Below are 24449 nucleotides of genomic sequence, written 5' to 3' on the forward strand. Positions count from 1 at the left end.
GAATGACCACTCAATGAAGCACAATCCTCCCTGGGGATTCTTGCAAGGATCCCACTTAAGATTTCTTTTCCCTCTCGGGATCCTGCTGTAATTTGTAGATTTTTAAAATGCTTCATGGATATTTCCATTTCTTGGAAACTCCATATACTGTTCAGTAAATCACCTTTTCAGGCCACTGGGTGTAAAAAAAAAAAAAAAAGGCTGTGTTGTGACCATGCTTCCGTTTTGCTGAGTTTGCAGGCAAATGGAAAGGAAAGCAAAGAAACAAAGTGAAAGTGAGAAGTGTGGACCTCCCATCCATCTTAACCCAAGTGCTAACCTTCCTGCCACAAGGTGACAGCTTGAGTTCTAGAACTATTAAACAATGAGCTGAAATCCAAACACATGGTCTGGAAGTGAAATCTCCCTGAGAAAGGACAGCTGTGTCCAGTTTTGACCACAATTCAGGCTTAAGAAAGTAAACATGTCCAACGTGCTGGCCTAGGCTATCTGTCAGCTTCAGGTTCTAGAATTTTCCCACTTTGCCTTGAAAGGCTGATTTGCCCAAAGTGTGGATGGGATCCAAATGGTAACTTTGTCTTTGGGGATGACCCCTTGAGCAGGAGGAATCAAAGACTATTGTTTGTCAGGAGTACCTCAAAAGTGCTAGGGTCTTTGTGATTGCTGGGTCTCACCACTGGGAGTGATGGTCTGAGAACAAGGCAGAAAGATGGCCAACAGAATCTCCGGACACTTACAGACCATGTAAACAATGCATGTGGGCTTTAACACACTTATGGACCATGTAAACAATGCATGTGAGCTGTAACACCGTTACGGACCATGTAAACACGTGAGCTTTGACACTCTTGCTAGGGTGGGGGGTGGGGGGGTCAAAGGGACAAATCTGATCTCCAGTGCATTCTTCTCAACAGTCTGCACATTTAAAAGCCCAAAGGATTCCAACCCAACCCAAGTCCGCTTACCATGTTGTTCAGCAGTTTGCGGGACACATGAGAAAAAGAGAAACACCTGCTTGCGAGTCCCGTCAGCTGTGGGCTCCAGTCACGCAGGCCTCCTTCCCATCTGTGCCACCTCAAGCAAATTGTCTCACTTGTTAAAAGCATCAAGGTGGCACTGCTTCATAATTACATTATTTTGAGAATGGAAGGGCATCATTGTGAGTATAATAAACAGTGAAAATTGTAGTGGTTATTGCATGGTTTGTAGAAACGCAAACATTTCATGGAAGCTTTCCTCAGGGTCTTCCTGTTTCTATAGCCTCAGCTCTGGCTGCCAACAGACAAACATTCTCACCCAAGCCTCGGCAGAAAAGTACCAAGTAGATCACAGAGCCCCGACAGCCATTTCCAAGTTTTCTATATAAACATATTCATTTTAAAGGCCTTAAATATTTCTTTTTTTTTAAAGGCCTTAAATATTTCTTTTTTTTTAAGGCCTTAAATATTTCTGACTGAGAAAAATAATGACTATTCCACAATTAAGGAGGTGACCAGCAGGGTGGTTATTAAGCAGCTCTTTGCAGATTGCCACACATAAATCATGCAGTCACATATTTCAGATTCCATAGGAGAGCAGTAATCTGTACACCCTATTCCATTTGTTTAAGTTAGTCTGGTGTATGCAGTTACACTGCATTATTATATCAGTTGTTTAATTTAGTCTGATATATACCATTACTTTATAAATGTAAGTGTATCCAATTTCTGAGAATACACATGATCTGAGAACTTAGACCATAAAAAATTCCTAGGCATATTTTTAAAATAATAAAACTCAACCATGGGGTGTCTGAACAGAGAGAAAGCTCGTATTGTAAGGTGGTAAGTAGGGAAGCCATAGTGGGCACTCAAGCACCCTGTTTAGACAGAGAACACTCCTGGACCCAGTAGAGGACTTCATTTTGAGAGATACAAAAGATGACAGACGAGGTAGCCCGAAGAAGAGAACAGAAATGGCTAGGAGTGTTTTCACTAGAGACGGAAGAGATGCAGTGGAGACCGAGCATGAAGAGTGGGAGTTCCAGAATTACAGCTACAAGAACGTCCTGGGTCTCGGGATGACAAGGCATTCGACCAACAAATTACTCATGGTAGACTGAAACCACACTAGTTTGTCTTGTATTTTTTTAATGTGAGAAACTGAATACATGACTTAAATGGCCCAGGTACATAAAAGAAAATACATAACCGTGTTAGCTTCTTGTCACCATGACCAGAATTATTGACAAAAAACAAACAAACAAACAAACAAAAAACCTCAACTTAAGGCAAGAAAATGAATTCATTAAGTTGGGTTTCAGATAAGTCCTTGCCTCTGCTGATCCCTTGATGATGTTATTAAACTTTGGAGTGGCAGTCTAGATCCTATGCCAAGTTTGGCAACTCGCCCTACGTAAGCTAAGTTAATAGTAAAAAGCAAATCATTGAGGAAAGAGACAAAGAGATGCAGTGACTCTGCCACGTCCTCTTCAGGGTCCTGAAAGGAGATTAAGGTTTAAATAGAGTGCCAAGGGTGTGTACATTTAAGCAATGCTGGCCAAGGTGTGATCCCACGCACCATTGTCCACATTATCTGCCTTCAGCCTTATTCTGTACGGTATTCTGAAAAGTCGTTACAATACATGAAGTTTCTTTCATGGGGCGGGGGAACTTTCCTTCTCCCAGCATGAGATTCCTGGGGATTATAGTTTATTTGGGGTCATTGCTTTAATAGCTAAAGTGTCTCTTTAGAATGCCCTTGCTTCGGCAGCACATACACTAACATTGGAACAATGCAGACTCTTCTCACTTACCTAGAACTTCCAGGTTAGCAGGAGCATGTGGCAGAAGGTACTTTGCTCATGGTGAACAGGAAGCAAACAAAGAGAACACAGGAAGGGACCAGGCTAAGACAGAGCTCCCATAGACCTGCCCACCATGGGCTACTTCCTCTAAACTAGGAAAGTACTGTTCATTGCCAGCAATGCCTTCATACTGTTAATCTCTCAGGGGATGAACTGACTGATTACGTCAGAGCCCCCAAGATCCTTTCACTTGTCACTTCTGACAAGTCACCAATGGATTGCTCATCATTGGCAATCAAGGCCTCAGTACATAAGACTGCAAGGGACGTTGTCCTATTGGAGCGTATCAGTAGCTGGAAGCGATTTAGGAGCTAGAAGCCAGGACTGAAGTGTGACTTTCCAGCTGAGTTTCTTCTGCCACTCAGAGTGTTGAGGCTTCCCTTGCAGTTGCAGGATGGCCGCGGCCACGTCAGCTATCAATATTCTCAATCGACCTCCGTGACGCCAGGGAAGCGTATTGGAATAAGCGGGACGAGAAAGGCCAGAGTGGTCTGGATTTCCTCTGTGGCCATCTGCGATGCTTGATCTTAGTTCTCAACTTGATAATAACTAGACATGGCAGGGAAATGAGTGTTCAGGCCCGTCTGCAGGGCTTATCCCAATTGCTGTGAGGTGAGATTCCCTGCCCACTGTGGGTGGTGCCCCTCAGCAGGGCATGCGGACTGTATGAAATGGAGAAAATGAACCAAACACTAAGAAGCACTCACTGCTCTCCTGGTCAGAGTGGGGAAGTAAACTGAGCAGCTGCCTCAGGCTCCTGTTACCGCCACTTCTCTGCCGTGTCTTGGAACAGGGATCTGAAGTAAAGCCTTCCTCCGCTAAGCTGCTTTGGTCAGACTATCTTATCATAGGAAGAGGAGAAGAAACAAGACACTCTCTCTATTGTGGAGAGTGTTTCTCACTAGCTCCTCCCAACAAATTCCTCCACACATGGAGTCAACATTGTCACAAGTGAGCCAGACAGGGCATCCCAACCAAGGTCAGTGGGAAAGCAAGGACCTGCGTTTTCAGTTTCTAAATTGAATGTGAGATAATTCTCTGCTGTGTAGAATCAAAATGCCTTCTTCCTGGAAATTCACACTCAAGTTCCTTATCCCTAAAGTGATGTCACAAAGTGATTCTATTGAGTTGATTATTTTAGCAAGTGTTGCTTTAAAAAAATAAATAAATAAAAAAGCTAGAAGAAGCTTCTATACTGTCCATGCCACAACCCATCACCCCCCACACTCAACTGACAAGCACACGGAGCAAGGGCTCGTGAGAGTTGCTTCCGTTCTTGCTTTTTTTCTATTTACTCTTTCCACACTTGCTTAAGGTCAAATTTATAGAACATTGTTGTGTCTTGGAAATACAGAAGAGAAAATGTTTGCATGAAATTCTGCCTGAACACATTGTCTGTGCACTACGCATGTGCCTGGGGCCTGACGAGACCAGAAGAAGGCATCGGTTCACCAGAAACTAGAGTTGCAGATGGTTATGAGACACACTGTGTGTACCAGGAATCGAACCCAGGTCCTCTGAAAGAATGGCTAGTGTTTTCAATCACAGAGCCATCTCTCCAGTCCCCAAACTGTTGCATTTTCAATTTCTGTAGGCTTTCCTTTTTATTTCCGTTTTATTCAGAAACATGGTTTCTGCAATGTTTACATTTTCCTGAAAAGTTTCAAAGAAACATTTAATGAACAACTTTTAACTTATAGCATCAGTGTTGAGCATTGCATGTCTTTACACGTGGAGGGAATTTAAGCAAAACAGAAAATTTAAGCGAAAGCAAAGCATGAAACACAAAGCCTAATGGAGGCAGCTTCTATCAGTTCATCCAGAAGTCATCAGCATGGTTTTAAGGCTCAAAAGTGAACACGCATTCATTATCAGTTAAATTTTAAACAAGTTAAAGTTGTTTATGAGTAGTATTTAAAATTAAAACTGCTGGCCATCCAAGATGCCTAAGGAGTAATTAGAAAGTGAAACTAAAAGTAGACAAATTCTTATATGATTTGCTTTGCTTTCCAATAAAAACTAAATATCACATGAGATAAGGAAGGGAATTAAAAAATTGTCATGCATTATAATAATTGCTTTGTAATTAGACTACTTCATGCTTTATAGAAGCTTATTACTTGTGTAGTACATCCATCTGCACGAATTTCCCTGAATTCCCTCAGGTAATTAGTTTGCAAAATATTGCTGGATGGCACATTCTCCCTCACCAGTGCTCTTGAGATTTCATAAAATACAAGTGCTCTCACTACAGTGCTACGTCTGGAAATCTAATTAACAGAAAATACTGTATGATGTTCATGTCAAACTTTACTTGGGCAGATGCATGCAAACCCCACGTATTCCTAGGTGACCTAATTAGGCAAAACAAATTTATCTCACAAATCTTAATACTAAGATTTCTTCAGAGCAAGTATCCGAAGCCTTGGGAAACATTTGATTCAGCTCTGGAACCTCACAGGCTCCCAGTAGTCCCCCCCCACACAATGAATCTATAACGTGCCCCAGGGTATTTCCTGTCAGCTCTGTAGGATGGAGGCCCCGTTTCTCTGGTCCTCTGGGACCAGCTCTACCTCCCCTCTGGTTCATCTTGCAGCACGGTTATCTTTTGCTTTCTTGGAAGCCACAAGACCACCCCAGATCTTTTATTCATCAACTCTTCATTCCAGACACATGTGCTACTCAACTTTCTTCATAACTCAGAGGGAGAGAAATCTCCTTTCTTTCCTGATCACTGTGAATCCTGTCCATAGGGATTTGGGGTTGAGTTTTTCTTTTTCTTTTCCTTATTCAAACCTCTTATCATTGAGTTTAAGAAAGTTACTTTGCTTTAACAGTAACTATTATTATAGTATTGAAATATGTCAATAAACATTTTTCCCAAGTCAAAATAATCTAAATATTTGTGGCTAAGATAAGGGAGAAAATGCTACTACTAACTAGGTTGAAATTTGTGATTGGCTTGCCACCTTAAGGTGGCTCTCATGGGCGATCATTGGTTTGGGGGGCAGGAGATTTATGTAGGACTTCTAGCAGACTGTTTCACATTCAGTACTGGCTTGCCTATAAATGCTCTTGGCTATCTGGAGGGTGGGGGGCTGGGCCAGGCACAGTGGTATATGCCTGTAATCTTAACGTTTGAGAGGGTAAAGCCAGAGGATTGCCATGGATTTGAAGCTAATCTGAGCTATGTAGACCTTGCATCAAACAAACCAAAATATTTCATTCCCTTTGTCTATGGAATATCTCCCCTCAATTCTTAGCCGATATTACGCCTTGATTTCCAGCTTTGTCAGTCTTAGGCCACAATGTATTAATAACAGGTGGGCAAAATTTCTACCCTCATTTCTACCACAGACAGAATTCCGCCTAAAAATGGGCAAGCTTGGTTGCAGGCAGAGTTGACAGCCACACTCTGCCAAGACAGGGTAAGCAGGTCTTCAATAGTCCCTGCCTCACAAATATGTCTGTCAGATCTATTGGGCCAGAAGGCTGAAGATGATGCTCCTATGTAATAGAGAGTTTGGGTGATTGTTCAGGCGGCAAGCTGTCTCTGTCATGTTCTCATTTGGAAGCTGCTAACCTGCACTTCCTGTTTACTCAGATAATTAATTGTATTCCTTCTCAAGTCTCTGATGGGGTTGAAAACCAGATAGTTTAGTCTCATAGTTAAGCTTAGTTGTTTGAGGGTTAAGATGTTTTTAGGCCTAGATAGATGTTTTAAGTTGATAAAGATGTGTAAGCTTAATTTTTTATCAATTATATTTTATTATGAATTTATTAAGCGAGTCTACCTCCCTAACAACCCGACTAACCCAAACAATCAGAAAAAAGATATTTAAAAAGCACTACAATGAAACCTTAAGGATATCAGTCCCTGGTGTAGTCAGCAGGACTTCAGCAGACTAGCAACTCCACCAAAGTTGTTGCTGAAACCAGGAGCAGCAGCTGGAACCTCAAGCCTCAGCTGGAGTCCAAAGCCTTGAAGCTTTTCCTGGAGCAGTTCTCTTTAGGAGCCTCTTGAAGTGCAGGGATGAACAACCAAAAACCACGTCCCAACCAAAAGCTTCCTCTCCTGTTTTGGGCATTTTCAAATTCCTACAGAGCTTCTTTGCTCCTGCATATCTGTGAATTCAGCCAATGGAATGAGGTGGCTCGTGCAGTTTCGTGATCGAGCGTGAGAAGAGAGCACAAAGGAAGGATGCTCCAAAAGAGAAATCCAGCATTAGTTCCCAAAATGCTCAACAAAGACCTGAGACTTGATAAGTTACAAGTCTACCTATGGGGAGGGGTTTGAAAATGAAATATATTGAAAGTAAAAACCTCAGGAAAGCTTTGCTTTTTTTTTCTAAAGAAAAATGAGATAACTATAAAAATATGTTAAACTTTGGAGATACGGCACTGTTAGCAAATCTGTACAGCCTAGTGCTACGGAAGGAGCTCTGGGAATGAGGACTTTCATCCACCAACTGCTTAGGAATAAAATCCAACAAAGCAACATGGTCTAACACAGCACCCGCTAAAAAGAATAAATGAATGGAAATGAATTTCTGTTAAAAGTTCTTTTCTACTCAAAAAAGGAAATAAAGAAAGATTGATAGAAAGAAACAAAGAGGAAAAGAAAGAGAAAAAAGAAAAAAGGAAGAAAGAAAACCTTAACTAATTCCCAAAGTGAATTAAATGTCGTAAGGCCGCCATTTGGAGAGATCTCTTTTAATGTATACGACTAGAAGTTTGAGAACTAGAACTGAAAACAGAAAAACTTGCAAGAAACTCAACATTATTGAAATTAGGAAATTTTTAAAGAAAAAGGCAAGGCTATTTTATAAATGAAGACAAAATTACAGCCGGACAGTGGTGGTGCACACCTTTAATCCCAGCACTCAGGAGGCAGAGGCAGGCAGATCACTGTGTGTTCGAGGCCAGCCTGGTCTACAAAGCAAGTCCAGGACAGCCAACCTTGTCTCAAAAAAACCAAATAAATAAATAAATAAATAATTTTAAAAAGACAAAATTACAAGATGCATAGGGGGTAGATTAAGATGACATTTCATAACATGTTGCTTTACTGTCACTTCTTCTGTGTCTCTGCATCTTACATGTGACATTAGTGATGCTAATAAGAGGCAGGACATTTGGAAGACTGAGAGGGCCCTACACTTAATGTGGGATGAATGCCTTTATAACCCAGTATGAGGGCATCTGCTTTTCCATTATGCCCCTAGTGCCATTTGAAGGTACACAGACTTTTGGTTATTAATAATGGGGCCTTTACCAGCCAAACCCAGCCAGCCCATTGATCTGGGACTTGTCTATCTTTAAAAGTGTGAGAGATGTGTATCTGGCTACAAATTATCCAGTTTTTTTTTTCAGATATATATGAATGTTTTGCCTGTATGTGTGTGTATGTCATGTGTGTGAAGGTGTGCACTGTCAGTGCAGGCCAGAAGAGAGCATTAGACACTCTGGAACTGTAGTCATATTTGGCTGTGTGCCACTGTGTGCATACTGAGAATTAAGCACTGGCACTCTGGAGCAGCTAGTGTTTTTAACTGATAACCTACTCCTCGGACCCTGACTACTTTCCAGACCAGACTGAAGAGACTAAAACAGAGAAACAGAAAACAATTGAGAAAATAAAATGAGAAAAGAAAAAGGAAGTCAGAGAGAAGAGATGGTGAAGACAACCAAACATCCAAAACTGGAGTCTTTAAAGAACACAAATAACTACATAGCAGGAGTGAATATTCAGACTGTAACCATAAAAGCCTTCCAGAAATAATAGCACATTAAATCTACATACTGAAAGGCCCTGCATGCATACACTGCTATAGCAAAACTATACCTCAAAAAGAAACAAAAACACATTAGTGACAGAGGAATTTAGCGCCACTTCATACTGAGCCCTTAGATCAGCTGGGCAAAAAAGGGCTATAAAGTATGTGACTACATGGTGACTTCTGGTCTGTTTTTATTATGACTACATCAAACTCCATGTCCTTACAATAGAAAACATGCCTTCTTCTCAACTACATATTCAACAACTCATTAGAAATGCTCATTTTAGTTTACAAAAGAGGTTTAACATTTTAAATAATTTCTGTTTAGAATTTTGAGATAAAAGATTATTAATGAAACAAAGAGTCCATTTCTCTGAGCTTTTTACAAAACATCCTACTAGGCCAGTTACAAGTGAAAGAGGAAGTCAAACAAAAATTAAGGAATTTCAAGCTCAGTGTGTTGGCTCATGTCAGCTATCCCAATGCCCAGGTGATAAGGTGGGAATGTTAAAAGCTTAAATAGGACATTGGATTCCCTGGGACAGGAGTTACAGAGGACCGTGAACCATCATGTGGGTGCTGGGAAAACACTCAGTGCTCTTAACCATTGAGCCATCTCTCTAGTAATTAATTCTTGATACAAAGGAAGTTTTAAAAGTTATAAAGGGTTTCTTTAATATACTTGTATAAAAATGACAGATAATATTTCTAGATCACATTATATAATAAATTAATCTCCAAAATATATAAAAATTTCTGTAACTCAGCAACCTCCCTGAAATAATTCAATGCATCTTTTTAAGATATAGAAACAATAAGCAGAAGAAAAATATTCAGCATTATTATTCACAAGAGAAATACAAAGGGTGCCACTTAATATTTCCTGGGATGACTATGTTTCTAAAGGAAAAATAACATGTGCAGTGAAGGATGTGGAGAAGTTGGAGCCTTCTATGCATCATTAGTAAAAGTGAAAGATGGTGCAGCCACTATGGAAAACAATTTGACAGATCTTTAGCAAACTATGGGATCCAGAAAAAAGCTGTATTTAAGAATACTGAAACTGGCACCTCAGACTGGTGTTGGTACATGATGTTTCTAGAAATACTACTTACAGTAGCCAAAAGGTAGGCATTGTTTGTGCCTCTCTACAAATGAATGGGCAGATTAAATGTGTTCTAATAGAAGAAAGGGGGGCAGTGCAGATAAATAGTGACAGGAAGTGGACCTGGAAAACATACACTAGGAAAAACAAAGATTCTAAGATTGCAAATTATATGAGATACTTAGAATGAGCAAATGTATAGAGATAGAAAGTAGGAAGAGATTGCCAGGGGTTGAGGGGATGGGTACTAGAAAGTTTATGTTTAATGGAAACAGCGTTTACATTGAGAAAACAAAAAGTTTTGGGCACCAAGCATGGTATGGGTTACCCAGTATTACAAATGTATGTAATGCCACTGAAGTATGTCCTTACAAATAATAAAAGTCATGCTGTATATATTTTTGCACAATTTTAAAAGTTAAAAAAAGAAAAAGGAAAAGTATTCCCTGACTTAAATGTAATGGAAAATACACGAGAACCCTCAATGTGTTCCCTGCAACTTGAATCCAAAGAATCCGATACAAGCTTTATTGAAAGCAGCAAGCAGGCAGGCTGTGGTAGGAAAGGGCGCGGGTGCGGGGGAGGTGGGGGAGGGCTGACTTCCTTACCAAGCTGTGGGTTTTGAGAACCACAATATTTACTAATCCAGCAAGACATGCACATTGGTGCAATAGCGACACGAATGTTGTGGGGGATAGCCAATAGCTACCTCCCTACTTTTAAGGCTCATGCAGCAGAGAGGAACTCATGCGGGTACTCTAAGCCTGGCCAAGAACCCATGGCTGTGAAGAGATGAGTTCTGGGAGGGAAGCTTCCACTGTCATTTTGCTAAACTGATATAGTATCTAACTGCCTTCTAACTACTTATCCTTATGACTACAAAGTAGTCCAACTCTTGTCCTCCATCAGAGCATCTTCTTTGTACGGTGGGCAAAGATTGACACAGAGTTTCACATGAACTCTGGTGCCCCATATTTGACCACGTCCCCTGGATGGGGAGACCTGGTGGCACTCAGAGGAAGGATAGCAGGCTACCAAGAAGAGACTTGATACTCTATGAGCATATACAGGGGAAGGAGGTCCCCCTCAGTCACAGTCATAGGGGAGGGGAGTAAGGGGAAAATGGGAGGGAGGGAGGAATGGGAGGATACAAGGGATGGGATAACAATTGAGATGTAATACGAATAAATTAATAAAATATATTTTTAAAAAAAGATTGACACAAAGAAGCACAGATGATCAAAATGCAAAGAATAAGTGCTCATTCCTAAGTGTGGCATCTATATCACACTCTTCCCCCAAGGTTTAAGGAATATTGCAGAAGGTGCAGAGAGATTATAAGAGCCAGTGGGCATGGAGGACAGCTGAGAAACCGTCTCTTTTGGAGAAGACAGGCAGTTAAACTCATGAGTTCTCATGAGCTGTGGGTGCATACTCAAGGCCTACATGAGATCAATCTGGTTATATATTCAAGCAAGAATCCTTGAAAAGCCCTGTTCTTAGTTGAGAAGCCTCAGGTAGTCAGTGGCTGTTGTGGGAAAGTCAGCTTTCCTTAGGAGTGGGGCCCTTGCCAGACTGTCCACTGTACGGGAGAGAGGCCGACATCAACATACATGGGAAAAAAAACTATTTAGTCTCAGTAGGTTTGTGGGTGTGTGTATGCATACATACATACGTACACACAAGCATGTGCACAGGCACGAACACAGCACACAGATTTGAAGTGAAATTGGGAAGAGGATATGTGGGAGTGTATAGGAAGGGCTAGAGCCAGGAGTTAGAGCAAATTTGATAAAACATAAAATGTATTCATATGTATTCTTTACACACATTATATATATTTCTACTGTAATATGTGGTATTGTATCCATCCAACTCAAGTATAATACAAGGTTTATTTCCAATACTTTAAAAGTGCTATTGTAGGCTGTTTACAGATAAGTAAGTTATACAAGCTAATTGTTAGTTCATCAAATCATGGTCATATCAATTACTAGTCTATTTTTATCACAAGAATATACATCCTAGGTGTAACAGATATGATTCTATAGAAAGATAAGGTAAAATGAATAAGCTCTTCAAAAACCTCACAGACATACAAAATATGGCATTTAAAGATGTTTCTATTATTTCAAAGAGATTTACAATGAGACAGGTTAACTCCTGTCAACACTCAGCCTACCTCAAAGAAGATGATGAACATGAAAGAACCTCATTATGGAGATGGATTCAAATGTGGCAAACAAGCCACTGGGCAAAATGTCCTTGTTTCTATCACAGACAGAATTCTGCCTAAAAATAGGCAAGCTTGGATGCAGGCAGAGTTGATGGCCACACTCTGCCAAGACAGGGTAAGCAAGTCCTCAATAGTTCCTGCCTCACAGGTATGTCTGTCAGATATACTAGACCAGAAAGCTGAAGATGATGCTTCAACATCATAGAGAATTTTGGGTGACTGTTCAGGCAGCAAACTGTCTCTGTCATCTTCTCATTTAGGAAGCCGCTAACCTAAACTCCCTGTATACTCAGGTAATCAATTTTATTCCTGCTCAAGTCTCTGATGGGGTTGAAGACCAGATAGTTTAGTTTGGCAATTAAGCTTCGTTGTTTAGGGGCTAAGATGTTTTTAGGTCTAGATGGATGTTTTAAGTTGATAATGGTGAGATATGATAGATATTGATTTACATTCAGAATTTTAGACTCACCAAGATAGGAAAGATGCTCTCTTTAAGGCTGCCAAAATAGCCAAAATACTATGAATGTAATATATATATAATTCCTGATTGTTTCCTGGTTCTTCTTGCTGTCGGTAGTTTATTGTATATATGTGTAATAATATAAATGTATTTCTTTAAAAAATTTAATAAAAAATGTCAGTTTGACCCATGTTTATGCCTGGAAAGTTACATAGTAGAGTCTGTTCTGTTAAGTTTACTTTACCCAGTGTTGTATCTGTAATGTTTGTAATGTAAGTATGATAGTAGCATGTACTTGTTATTAAATATAGTGTCTCATTGCATTATTATGTTACTACTTTTTTGTCCTACTAGTAATGGATATTTATGGCATTTCTGGTTTATCACAATTCAGCTATGAACATAATAACATATGTCTTTTGACGAACATGGGTATGCAACTTTGTTAAATGTTTTTAATAATAAAACTGTCCAAAATTTAAAAGTTCAATAATATGTGAAAGAATAAAATACAATTCAAATTTAAAAATAAATGATAAAAAAGCAAGCAGCTAAACAAACCTATTTTAGGAAAGAAATTTTCTTTCTTTCTTTCTTTTTTTCTTTTTTCTCTTTAAATAGGTTCTCATTATATAACTCAGGCTGGTCTTGAACTCAAGGGCCTCTTGCCTCTACCTCCTGAATGCTGGTATTAGTCACGCATTACTATACTTGTGTTATTGCTTGTTGTGGTAATCTAATTAAACTGTAAATGACTTTGGTTTGCAAATCATTCTGTTTACCTTTATAATCCAAGAGTGTTACTCTATAAATAACTGGATGGTAGAGACATGAATGAATTGGACTAGGAATTCCTGGAGCTTTTCATGATTAAAGAGAAGCAAGAGTGGGGCTGGAGAGTTAACAGCTAGGCGCATTTCTTGCTCTTACAGAGGACACCAGCTCTGCTAACAACACCAGTGCTGAGCAGGTCACCACCACCTGTGACTCCAGCTCCAAGGAATCTGATGCCCTCTCCTGGCCTCTGTGGTTACTGGCCCACACGTGGAGTACATACATATACACATAAACAAAATAAATATTTTTTATGGAGAATTTTAATTTATTACAATTTATGCAGATTACACCTCGATTGTTATACCCTCACTTGTATCTTTCTGTTCGCACCCTCCCTCTTTCACCCTATTCCTCTCCCCTAGGCCTGTGACAGAAGGGGACCTCCTCCCCCACCATATGGCCACAGCCCATCCGGTCTCATCTGGATAATCTGTTCCCCTATGTCTGTGTGCCTGTCAGGCCTCCCCACCAAGGGGAAGTGATCAAATTGGGGGCACCAGTGTACACATCAGAGGCAGTCCCCACTCTCCACACAACTGTGGAGAATAAGATGTCCATTGGCTAGATCTGAATAGGGGGTCTAGGTTTACTGCATGCATTGTCGTTGGTTGGTGTAACAATTTGTACAGGCTCCCCTGGGTCCCGATCCACCATCCTTGATGTTTTTTTGTGGGGCTCCTGAACCCTCTGGGTCCTTCCATCCCCCCGTTCTTCCTTACCACTTTTAGCGCTCCACCCAGATTCCAGCAGCGAGTTCCAGCCTCTGTACTGATCCCAGGCTGGGTAGAGTCTCTCAGAGGGCATCTATATTGGGATAATATCCACTTATAAGTGAGTATATACATACCATGTGTGTCCTTCTGGATCTGGGTTACCTCACTCAGGATGATCTATTCAAGTTCCATCCATTTGCCTGCAAATTTCAGGATTTCCTTTTTTTTGTTGGTGAGTAGTATCCCATTGCGTAAAAGTACCACAGTTTCTTTATTCATTCTTCTGTTGAGGGACATCAAGGTTATTCCCAGATTCTGGCTGTTACAAATAAAGCTGCTATGAACATAGTTGTGCAAATGTCCTTGTTGTGTGGTGGAGCATCTTTCTGGTATAGGCCCAGGAGTGGTATGGCTGGGTCTTGAGGTAGCAATATTACCAAGTTTCCTGAGAAAGTGTCTGATTGATTTCTAAAGTGGTTGAACAAGTTTGCACTCCCACCAGCAATGGAGGAGTCTTCCCCTTTCTCCACAGCCAGAATGTGCTGTCACTTGAATTTTTTTTATCTTAGCCATTCTGGCAGGTGTAAGATGGAATCTCAGAGTCATTTTGAGTTGCATTTCCCTGATAACTAAGGATATTGAACATTTCTTTAGATGTTTCTCAGCCATTCGATGTTCCTCTGTTGAGAATTCTCTGTTTAGTTCGGTACCCCATTTTTAATTGGATTATTTGGTTTGGTGGTATTTAATTTTCTGATTTCTTTGTATATTTGGGATATTGGCCCTTTGTTGGATGTAGGGCTGGTAAAGAACTCCTAGAGCAATAAGACAACAAAAGGAGATCAAGGGGATCCACATTGGAAAGGAGGAAATCAAAGTATCACTATTCACAGATTATGTGATAATGTACATAAGAGATCCCAAAAATTCCACCAGAAAACTCCTACAGCTGATAAACACCTTCAACAAAGTGACTGAATAAAAGATTAATTAAAAAAAAAAATCGGTAGTCCTCCTGCATACAAATGACAAACGGGATGAGAAAAAAAGTAAGGAAACTACACCCTTCACAACAGCCATAAAATAAATATTTTTATGGGGGGATTAAGTCAGAAGATGTCAAAGAAGAGTTCAGGAAAGCAGTGTAAGCTGGACTGGGAAGGACATGGAGGATGCGTATGGACAGATGGGTGGTGTAGCCACACTTGTGAGAAAAGCAGGAGATGGAGAAGTCCCATGTTTTCTTGGCTACCAAGCACTTAGCCTTGTACCCTTTAGAGGCTCTAAATGAAAAGGAATGTTTTCAGGCCTTTGGGATGGATTTCTCTTGTGAAGCTTCTTTGAAATTCCCATCTTTCAGGTGGTCAGATGGGAACTTAAAAAATGAAGTATATCTTTTTTCCCCACTCTGCTCCAAATAAACCATTTCTCTGGACTAATGGCTATTTTCTGATAATATCTGGGGTCTTTTTCCTTTTTGTTTTTGTTTTTGTTTGTTTGTTTTTTGAGACAGGGTTTCTATGTGTTGCCTTGGCTATCTTAGACTCGCTTTGTAGACCAGGCTGGCCTTGAACTCACAGAGATTGGCTTGCCTCTGCCTCCCCAAGTGCTGGGATTAAAGGCGTGTGCCATCACGTGTGCTGATGAATGCATATAAATTTTACTTGCAGGAATTCAGTTGGGCAAACAAGTGAAGAGGTTAGAAGATGTCGATGGCTATCAGTTTTGAGCCCACTTTGTGTATAAACATCTACTGGCACATCTATTTTGTCCACGAGTTTAAGAAAAATAATGAGTCTTGATTCATGATGTGTTGAAAGATGCTAAGTAGGGGGTGGGAGGGAGGCAAGTTGAAGAATCATGAGAGAGCCTATTAAATATATACTTACGAATATAAGCTTTAAAAACCTGAGACAACTCCCCCGTCCCTGGCAAGCTCCTACTCGCCAACTTTTCTGGTACTAATTGCTAACTTTGCCCTGATTACTCCCTGTCCATTCCTACCTTGAATAAGTAATATATTAGTCTATGCCATCCTATCTTTTACTTCCACAAATTTTTTGGAGTTGAATAAACAATTGTTTTTAATTTGCTATAATTGCATGGTCATAAGGGCACCTTCATCATACTTGGGTCTTCAACTCTCAATCTAAAGCTAGAGATTGAACCAAAGCCTGAGCACAGCTCTGAGGGTTTAGTCACTGAAGTATATGCCCAGACCAGGAAGGAGAAGGGATGTCTCATCGCTATGGCAACCCAGCCCTCCTGGTCCCACTTGAACATTGTAAATGCTCTCACTGAAAGAACAGGATGGATTTAATAGAAATTAAAACCCAAAATCCAAGAAATAACCTACTCTGAGATGTACAGGCCCCAAATAAGAAACACGCACAAATTAAATGCGGAAACAAATACAAAATAAAGCAAACAAAAGAACCATGAAAAACAGGCAACATAACTCTGAAAATTACTAATTCATGTTGGCCAGATGCTTTCCAGGTAAAGCTGTTTGCCACTAAACCTTGTGACCTAAGTTTGATCCTCAGGGCCAACATGGTGGAAGAAGAAAGCTGATTTTTGCCAGGTACATGTACCCCCTACCAAGTAACATCTTAAAATATTTTTAAAATATTAATTCCATAGTAATTGATTCCAGATGGTAGTTAACTGGCTAAATTACCAAAAAAAATTTTTTTAATGTTCAACAAAATCATAAGACATGAATAAACTTCTGCCTGGGTCAAGACACAAACTAACAGCTGAATTAAATAAGGACATCAATATATAACATGAAAGACAATTCAATAAAGAGATGGAAATACTGAAAAAATCTAATTGAAATTTAAGAAGGAAAAGCTCAATAAGTCAAATTAATAACCCAGGGGAAACCTCTTGAATGTGTTCAATAAAATGGATCAACTTGAAGACAGAATATCTGAGCATTAAGATAAAGTAGATAAATTCAGATGTCTCAACAATGGCAAAGACAGTAATCAGATGGGGACATCGTCAAAGACAAGCCTATAAGTCATAAGCAGATGGGAGAAGTTCAAGCCAAAGGCAAATAAAATACATTCAATGAAATCTAAACACAAAGCTTCCCATACCTAGGGAAGAGAAAGCTGCCCAGACATAGGAGCTGTTTAGAACACTAAACTGATAGAACCAGAAAAGAATTCCCCAACACCATATTATAGTTAAAATGCTATGCACTCCAAACAAAGGAAAAATGCTGAAACCTGCAATAGAAAAGTCTAAATAATGCATAAAGGCAAATTATCAGTATAATGACTTCTTGATAGAAATTCTGATGCGCAGGAGGGCACAATATGGTCTGTTACAAACTCTGATAGACAATGGCTGCTGCTCCACATGACTATACCCAGCAAAGCTGTTCACCTCATGGTGAAACATGAATTAAAGAAAGAGGGGCTTCAAGGGATCAGGGTTAACATAAACTATTCAAGGTCGTACCACAATAATCCACTTTCTCAACCTAAGCCCTACCCACTAATTTTTAATCACCTCAATAGCTCTTTAAGCTACAAATTCATATTCATGAGATTAAAGCTGCCAAGTTACCCGCCAAGGGCTCACATCTGAACATTGATGAATGGTCCCAAACTTTGAACACATGAGCTCTAGAACACATTTCAGAACACACAACAGTGATCAAGGAGGTGTGTAGGTATAAGGTTATTGTGTAATTCAAATGCTGGTTTCTGTGTCCCCCATATCTGCTTACAATCCTTGGTCTGAGAATCTCCTGCCTCAGTGTTGTGTAAACACTGCTCCCCAGTTGTCCCTTGATATGCCAATAAAGCAGCACACAGCCAATCACTGAACAGGGGAGAGTATAGGGCTGGACTTCCTGCCAGCCAGGGGAAAAGGAAGTAGGGGATTCAGCCACAGGCAGAGGTTCAAGAGACTTCAGGAGAGAGGGACTGGAGCAGGAAAGCTACCAGGTTCAAGTATCTCTGGGATGTATGCTGGGAGAAAGACACATTAGCCTGGAGGGTTAAGGGTAGAGTTAATGCTGCTCAGAATTGTGCTGTGAAACTAGTTAAAACAATATAGTGGAGCCTTGATTATTTGAGTGATAGCCAGGTTAAGAGGGAAATTGAGAAACAGACACAGTTTTATAAAAATAACTTTAGCGGAGGTGGGTTTCAGACCCAGGCAGACTGGCTCTGTCTTGTCCTTTCAGCAACATTGATAGCCTGAAGCTCAGAAGAGAAGCAAAATTGTAGCTCTCTCTAAGGAGCTATTAAATCTGGACCTCATGCTTGTGAAGTCCTCTGCCCTCTCATGGGAAGCTTCAGTTCTGTTTCCTGTTCGTGACTGAGTGTACCTAGGGAGTGGTAGGGGACGTTAGCAGGATGTAGAGAGAGCACCTAACCTAATCTGGTCCATTAGAATTGCTTTTCTAGATAGCTTCAGCCAGACCAGTGTGAGCTGCCAGGGCGGTAGGATGTCTGTGAGGCTGGGAGTGGGGCAGGGCAGCCATCTTTCCCACCTCACGGAGGGTGCACACAGCAAGGGAGAAACAAGTCAGTAAGCAGGGAAAGAGCTAGAGTAGGGAATCTGTGGCCGGGACCCTGTGAGTGTGTAATTATGCTCCCCCCCCCCCCGCCCCCGTCTTACTCTGGGTTTCTGAGTGGGGCTCTGAAGTGACGCCATGACCCATGGTGACCCTTATAAAGAAAGACATTTAATTGGGGCTAACTTACAGTTTCAGAGGCTCAGTCCATTATCATGGTGGGGAGCATGGTGGCATGCAGGCAGACACGGTGCTGGAGAAGGAGCTGAGAGTTCCACATCGCCATCCACAGGCAGCAGGAGACTGCGTCACAATGGGCATAGCTTAAGCATATGAGACCTCAAAGCCCACTCCCACAGTGACACACTTCCTCCCACAAGGCCACACCTCATAGTAGTGCCAATAACTCCCTATGGGCCAAGCATTGAAACACACGAGTCTATGGGGGCCATGCCTATTCAAACCATCACACCCCAATACCCAGCAGCCCCCTCCCCCACTGCTCCATATTTCATTGTTCTGTCAGATAGGAAGGGGACTCCTTATCCTTTCTAGACATTTTTCTTCCTAGCTTATGCCATTTGACCTGGCTTCTACCTGTATCAGTTTGATCTGTTTACTGCATGTAACGACAACAACTTCATGTCAATCATGAAGAAAGGGAGCGAGATGGCTATTTTGTTTAAGAGTCAAGAATTCCAGCATTTAACATTAAATAGGCTCCATTCAGTATTTTTAGAGAGAGGAGTGGGGGGAGAGAGAAGAGAGAGAGAGAGAGAGAGAGAGAGAGAGAGAGAGAGAGAGAGAGAGAGAGAGAGAGAGAGAGAGAGGAGAGAGAGAGAGATCATTGGTTCATGGAAATATTTACTTCAAAATGCTAGCAAATTTGTTTTAACTATGTATCACCACAGAAAATGCTAGGTTAGCTGGTCATTATTTTTAGTCACTTATTTAGCATGCTTTACTTTCATTTACTATTCTTCTTCATAGTAAAGTCACTTGTTAATAAATATATGAACTTACACGTTTTATATTTTCCATAAGGTTTTACTAAAACTTTCAAAACTAAAATGGACCTCATCAGACCAGATGTCTTGGGTTTGATTTTATTTTAGTTACTAAAGCCCATGTTACTACCACATTTACTCATGTTTTCCTGATTTATAACCTAAAGGAGGTCTCCCTAGCAGCAGAACAAGGTGCACATGAAGGCTCAGGCCAGAACATCTAAAGAGGTACAAACACCCCTTTTTCCTGAGGAAGTGCCATCCTGGTAGAGCTGCGGGCACAGGGGTGGGATGTGCTCAAGACTGAAAGGAAGTAGGTGCTGTGTGGAGTACAGAGTAAGATGTAACCAGGGAGCTGGGCGTGGTGGCGCACGCCTTTAATCCCAGCACTAGGGAGGCAGAAGCAGGCGGATCGCTGTGAGTTCAAGGCCAGTGTAGTCTACAAAAGTGAGTCCACAACAGCCAAGGCTACACAGAGAGACGCTGTCTCAGAAAAAAAAAAAAATGTAACCAGGGAAGTAAGGGTTAGTTTACAGAACTTCAGCCTCACGGTGATCCTCTAATTACAAACAAATAATGAATAGATTCTAAAGCATAATTGCTTCTTGGCTTTTGGCAAAAATCAAATACAGATTCTAAAATACAAAGAAAATGCACAAGATGAGAAATTTCTCATTTATTCAGGCTTTGTATATGGTATATGATTATACTAATTCCATTGGCACATGAGTATCATAATAACCTTGAAAGCATGAAATAAATTTTTTAAAAATTTTTAAAAATATGTTTTAATCATATTACACACACACACACACACACACACACACACACACACACACGCCTGCTTTTCTTTCCTCCAGATCTTCCCAGGTACCTTCCACGTCTCCCCGAACTCTCAGATTAGTAGTTTCTTATTCTTTAATTTTTATTGTTACACACACACACATGCACACACACATAAATGTATGTATGAGTATGCACAAATATACAGCTATAACCAGTTAAATATTTTTTGTTGTTTGTATATATGCGGTTTCAGGGCTGAAAACTCTGTATTTGACAATAAGGGGACTCACCACTGGGAGAGGCTGAGTATTCTCCCAGAAGGCCTTCGTTACCTGTAGTTCTGAGTCTAAAGGTGGCACCACTTCTATGGCCTGCTAACATGGAGGCCGTCCAGGCTAATGTGCTCAGTGTGCTGCCGTAGAGCCATTCTTGTCTGTGGAGCATTTCTAGGAGAGTGTTTTACAGCAGACCTCCTGGTATTCTGTGTCTTACAGTCATCCTACTGTTCTTCTTCAGTATTCTCTGAAACATAGATGCAGGAGCGGTGAGGCAGATCTGCCGCTTGAGGCTGCCCTCACCTTCTGTCCATTGATTTCTATGACGTATCCAGTTGTGGTTTTCTGTGATTATCACCATTTTCTCATTTTTGACAATTGAGGCATAAACTTTTTTTAAATATATGTGGGAAATTAGATCACTAAGAATTATATAATTTGCCACACTTAGTAAGCAGGCGGTAGCCAGTTTGAATCCCTATAAGACTATTCCTGGGTCCACACTGTTGGCCTCTATTCAATTTCATTCACTGTAGGTAAATTGCTTTATCAATCGGGATGTGTGAGATCCTGTTATTTCTTTAATATCAATGTAAATCACATCACCCTTTCAAGAACAGCTAAAGGGGACTCCTGACTGACTGACTTGTAGTGAACCCTGACTCACAGAACATCTTCCTGACAAAGTCACACTGGCTTTCACCAGGAGAATAAGGAGGGAAAGCTTCCCCAAAGATGGGGAATCATGCCCAGGTCCTGTTGCTCATCTTCTGTAACTGTCCTTTGCACCTCCTCAGGTGCTAGAGTGTTGTCTGCTCCCCACTGTAGCTGTCAAATGACTTTATTATTAGCTTAAATCTTTGTTATCAGCCAAAGAAGCTGCAGGACATATTGTCCCACTCCCCTGCACACAAACACACACACACACACACACACACACACACACACACACACACACCAACATATTCTAAAAGCTAGCGACATCTCATTTTCACTCTTTGCTGACTCCTATTAATCTGGTCTGGACAGATTTTAATGAGACAAATGGTGGTTGTACATTTCCTTTCTCTGCTTTCCCCACTGTACCTCTCAGGAGCTCATTTTCTGTTAATATCCTTGGCAATATGGCAAAGCCAATACAGGAAACTGCTAATCCCTGAAGCATACACCTATGACCGGAGGGTAAAGTCAGCAGCATTTCCCAGCATCTCTGGGGCTGACCTTGCCTCCACCTTTAAAGTACTGACCAGGCATGATCATCACATCTGGAAACATAGATAACAAACCACTTACTAAAAAAGAAACAGGGCTGGAGATGTGGCTCAGTGGTAGAGCACTTATCAGACAAAAAACAAACAAACAAACAGAACAAGCAAAGATTAAAACATCAAACAACAAAACAAAACAGCTAGTGCTTCCAGGATCTTGCCTTTATGTGTATGAGCAAAGATGTGCTGAGTACAACTGAGTTTTCCAGCAAGTGGAGAACATTCAAGGCTCCTCAAGGAAGCTCAGTCAAATTAGCAGATGTGTTCTCAACCCAAATGCCTAGGAGGATGCTCTGTACCACTAGCATTTATTGAGCATTACCTTAGTTCGCCTTTTGTTGCTATAAATAAAGACCATGACCAAAGTTATCTTATGGGAGCAAAGGGTTTATTTCATCTTATGGTTACTGTCCCTCACAGAGGGACGTCAGTGCAGAAGCTTGAGACAGGAACCTGGAGGCATGAACTGAAGCAGAGGACCACAGAGGAACTCTGCTTAATGACTTGCTTCTCCAGACTTGTTCAGTTTGACTTCTTATATAGCTCAGGCCCATTTGCCCAGGGATGACACCACCCATGGTGCATCAATTAGTAATCAAGAAAAAGCTTGTAAAGACAAGGCTTGTAATAGAGGCACTTCCTCAATTAAGGTTTGGTCTTTCCAGGTGACTCTAGTTTGTGTCAAGTTGGCAAAACAAACAAACAAACAAAACGAAATGAAACAAAACAAAACCAAAAAAAGAAAAGAGAAAACAAAAACTCCGCCAGCATAAGTGCCACCCAATATTGACACCTAAACCTTTTCGACAAGGCAGCCTTGTGTGCAAAGCTGAATTTCTATTGCATAAAGAATTTCCCTAAAACATTTGGAAAAGTCTTTTCCTCGGGCAGACCTGTAGAAGGGTTATAACCACCATTGTCTCCTGCGGTCTTTTACCATCTCAATTTAGGAGTTCAGGGTAGCTAGGACAGAAGACCACTGAAATCCCGAGAAATGTAGGAAATCTCAGAGACCAGGAGAATTGTGACTTACTTGCCTGAAAAAATGATAATTCACATATTGCTCTGTGGTGCAGGAACGTAGTGCTCTCCAGACCTGATTCATGTACAGGAGAGCCAGAAGGTGAGGTTATCCCAAGGGAGTCTGTGGTGGGATTATCAAATGGGAGATGATAAGCCATGCTTAGTGACCAAAAGGACCCAGTTCATTACCAATAGATATAGGGGCTGGAGAGCTCTCCTCCCACAGCCATGATGCTATTTCTGGAAGCTTCTCTCTGTGTGCATGTCTTCTATAAGAAAGGAAGGAAGAAAGGGAAAAGGAAGGGGCCCTAAAAGATCATACTTTATTTAAAGTGCATGAAAAGACAGTGAGATAAGACTAGGAGGAAAAATTAGCATGGGCTAGGTAGATGGCTCAGGGATCTGAGGTCCATCCCAGGACACATGTGACAGAACTGAGCTTGGGGCATAAACTGCAGCACTGGGGAAGTGGATAACGGAGAATCCTAGGACTCACTGACCAGCCTACTTAGCAAGTGCTAAGCTAGGGAGAAATCCTAGCTCAACCACAGTAGCACCAAGGCAGGGAGAGCCTGATGGCCTGTCTCCAGGGTCCTGTAGACTCCACATGTAAGTACACATACGAGTACACGAAAGGTCAGCATAACAAAATGAGCTAGAAGGGCTAGAGAGATGACTTAGAAGTTAAGAGCACTGGTTGTTCTTCCAAAGGTCCTGAGTTCAATTCCCAGCAACCACATGATGGATCACAGCCATCTATAATGAGATCTGGTCCCCTCTTCTGGTCAGCTGTGTACATGCAGGCAGAATACTATATACTTACTAAATAAAAAGTAAATCTCTAAAAATTAAAATAAAATTAGCTAGAACGATTAGCAACAAAACTAAATGTTACAATTTTGCACATTAGAGTTACATGCAATATGCTGCTATTACTTGATATGCAGGTCACTCACATTTCTTGTCTAAAAATTGCTAGAGAAGAAGAGGAGGAGGAGGAGGAAGGAGGAGAAGAAGAAAAGGAAGAAAAGGAGGAGGAGGAAGAAGGAGGAGGAGGGGGAAGAAGAAGAAAAAGAAAAGGAAGAAGAGGAGGAGGAAGAAGAAGGAGAAGAAAAAGAAGAAGAGGAGGAGGAGGAAGAAGAAGAAGAGAAAAGAAAAAGAAAAATGAACAAGACTAAACAAGAAGAAACTTTGGAACAGACACGACCAACTGATTTTTTCCAAAATTTTATCAAACCATAAACAATATCCAATGTTTATGCTGACTTAGTCAATCACAACATCATGATATTCTTGCTCCGTTTATGTTTTTTCCATAAGGACATCAATAATGATTTTGCAATGTTAGTTATTCAAAAGACAGAATAAAATTTTCTCATTTGTAGCACTATGGATGGAATTAAAGGTAAAGGACATTGTTAAGAGATATAGTAGGTCAGGTGCAGAAAGACAGCAAATGTTTTCACTTGCATACAGAAGCTAAAAGGTTGGTCTCAAAAAAAAGTAGAAAATACAAAAGGGGTTAGCAGACCTTGGCAAAGGGAGGGGGTAGAGGAATAGAGAGAAGGTAGTTA

At 40.8% G+C, this 24449-nt stretch overlaps 1 long non-coding RNA gene across 1 annotated transcript in view; it reads right to left on the reverse strand.

Moving 5' to 3' along the window:
• The window catches only part of LOC311593221, a 61155-nt gene extending 40540 nt beyond the window's left edge, over positions 1–20615 (reverse strand). Inside the window, exons 1-3 of the long non-coding RNA XR_014777618.1 lie at positions 20600–20615; positions 18707–18819; positions 14111–14791 (exon numbers count right to left, since the gene is read on the reverse strand). This is a non-coding gene — a long non-coding RNA (uncharacterized lncRNA). The remainder of the gene's footprint in view (positions 1–14110; positions 14792–18706; positions 18820–20599) is intronic.
• Positions 20616–24449: the final 3834 nt, after the last annotated feature.

Source organism: Acomys minous, assembly GCF_964271855.1.
Source record: "Acomys minous genome assembly, chromosome: 1".
NCBI lineage: Eukaryota > Metazoa > Chordata > Mammalia > Rodentia > Muridae > Acomys > Acomys minous.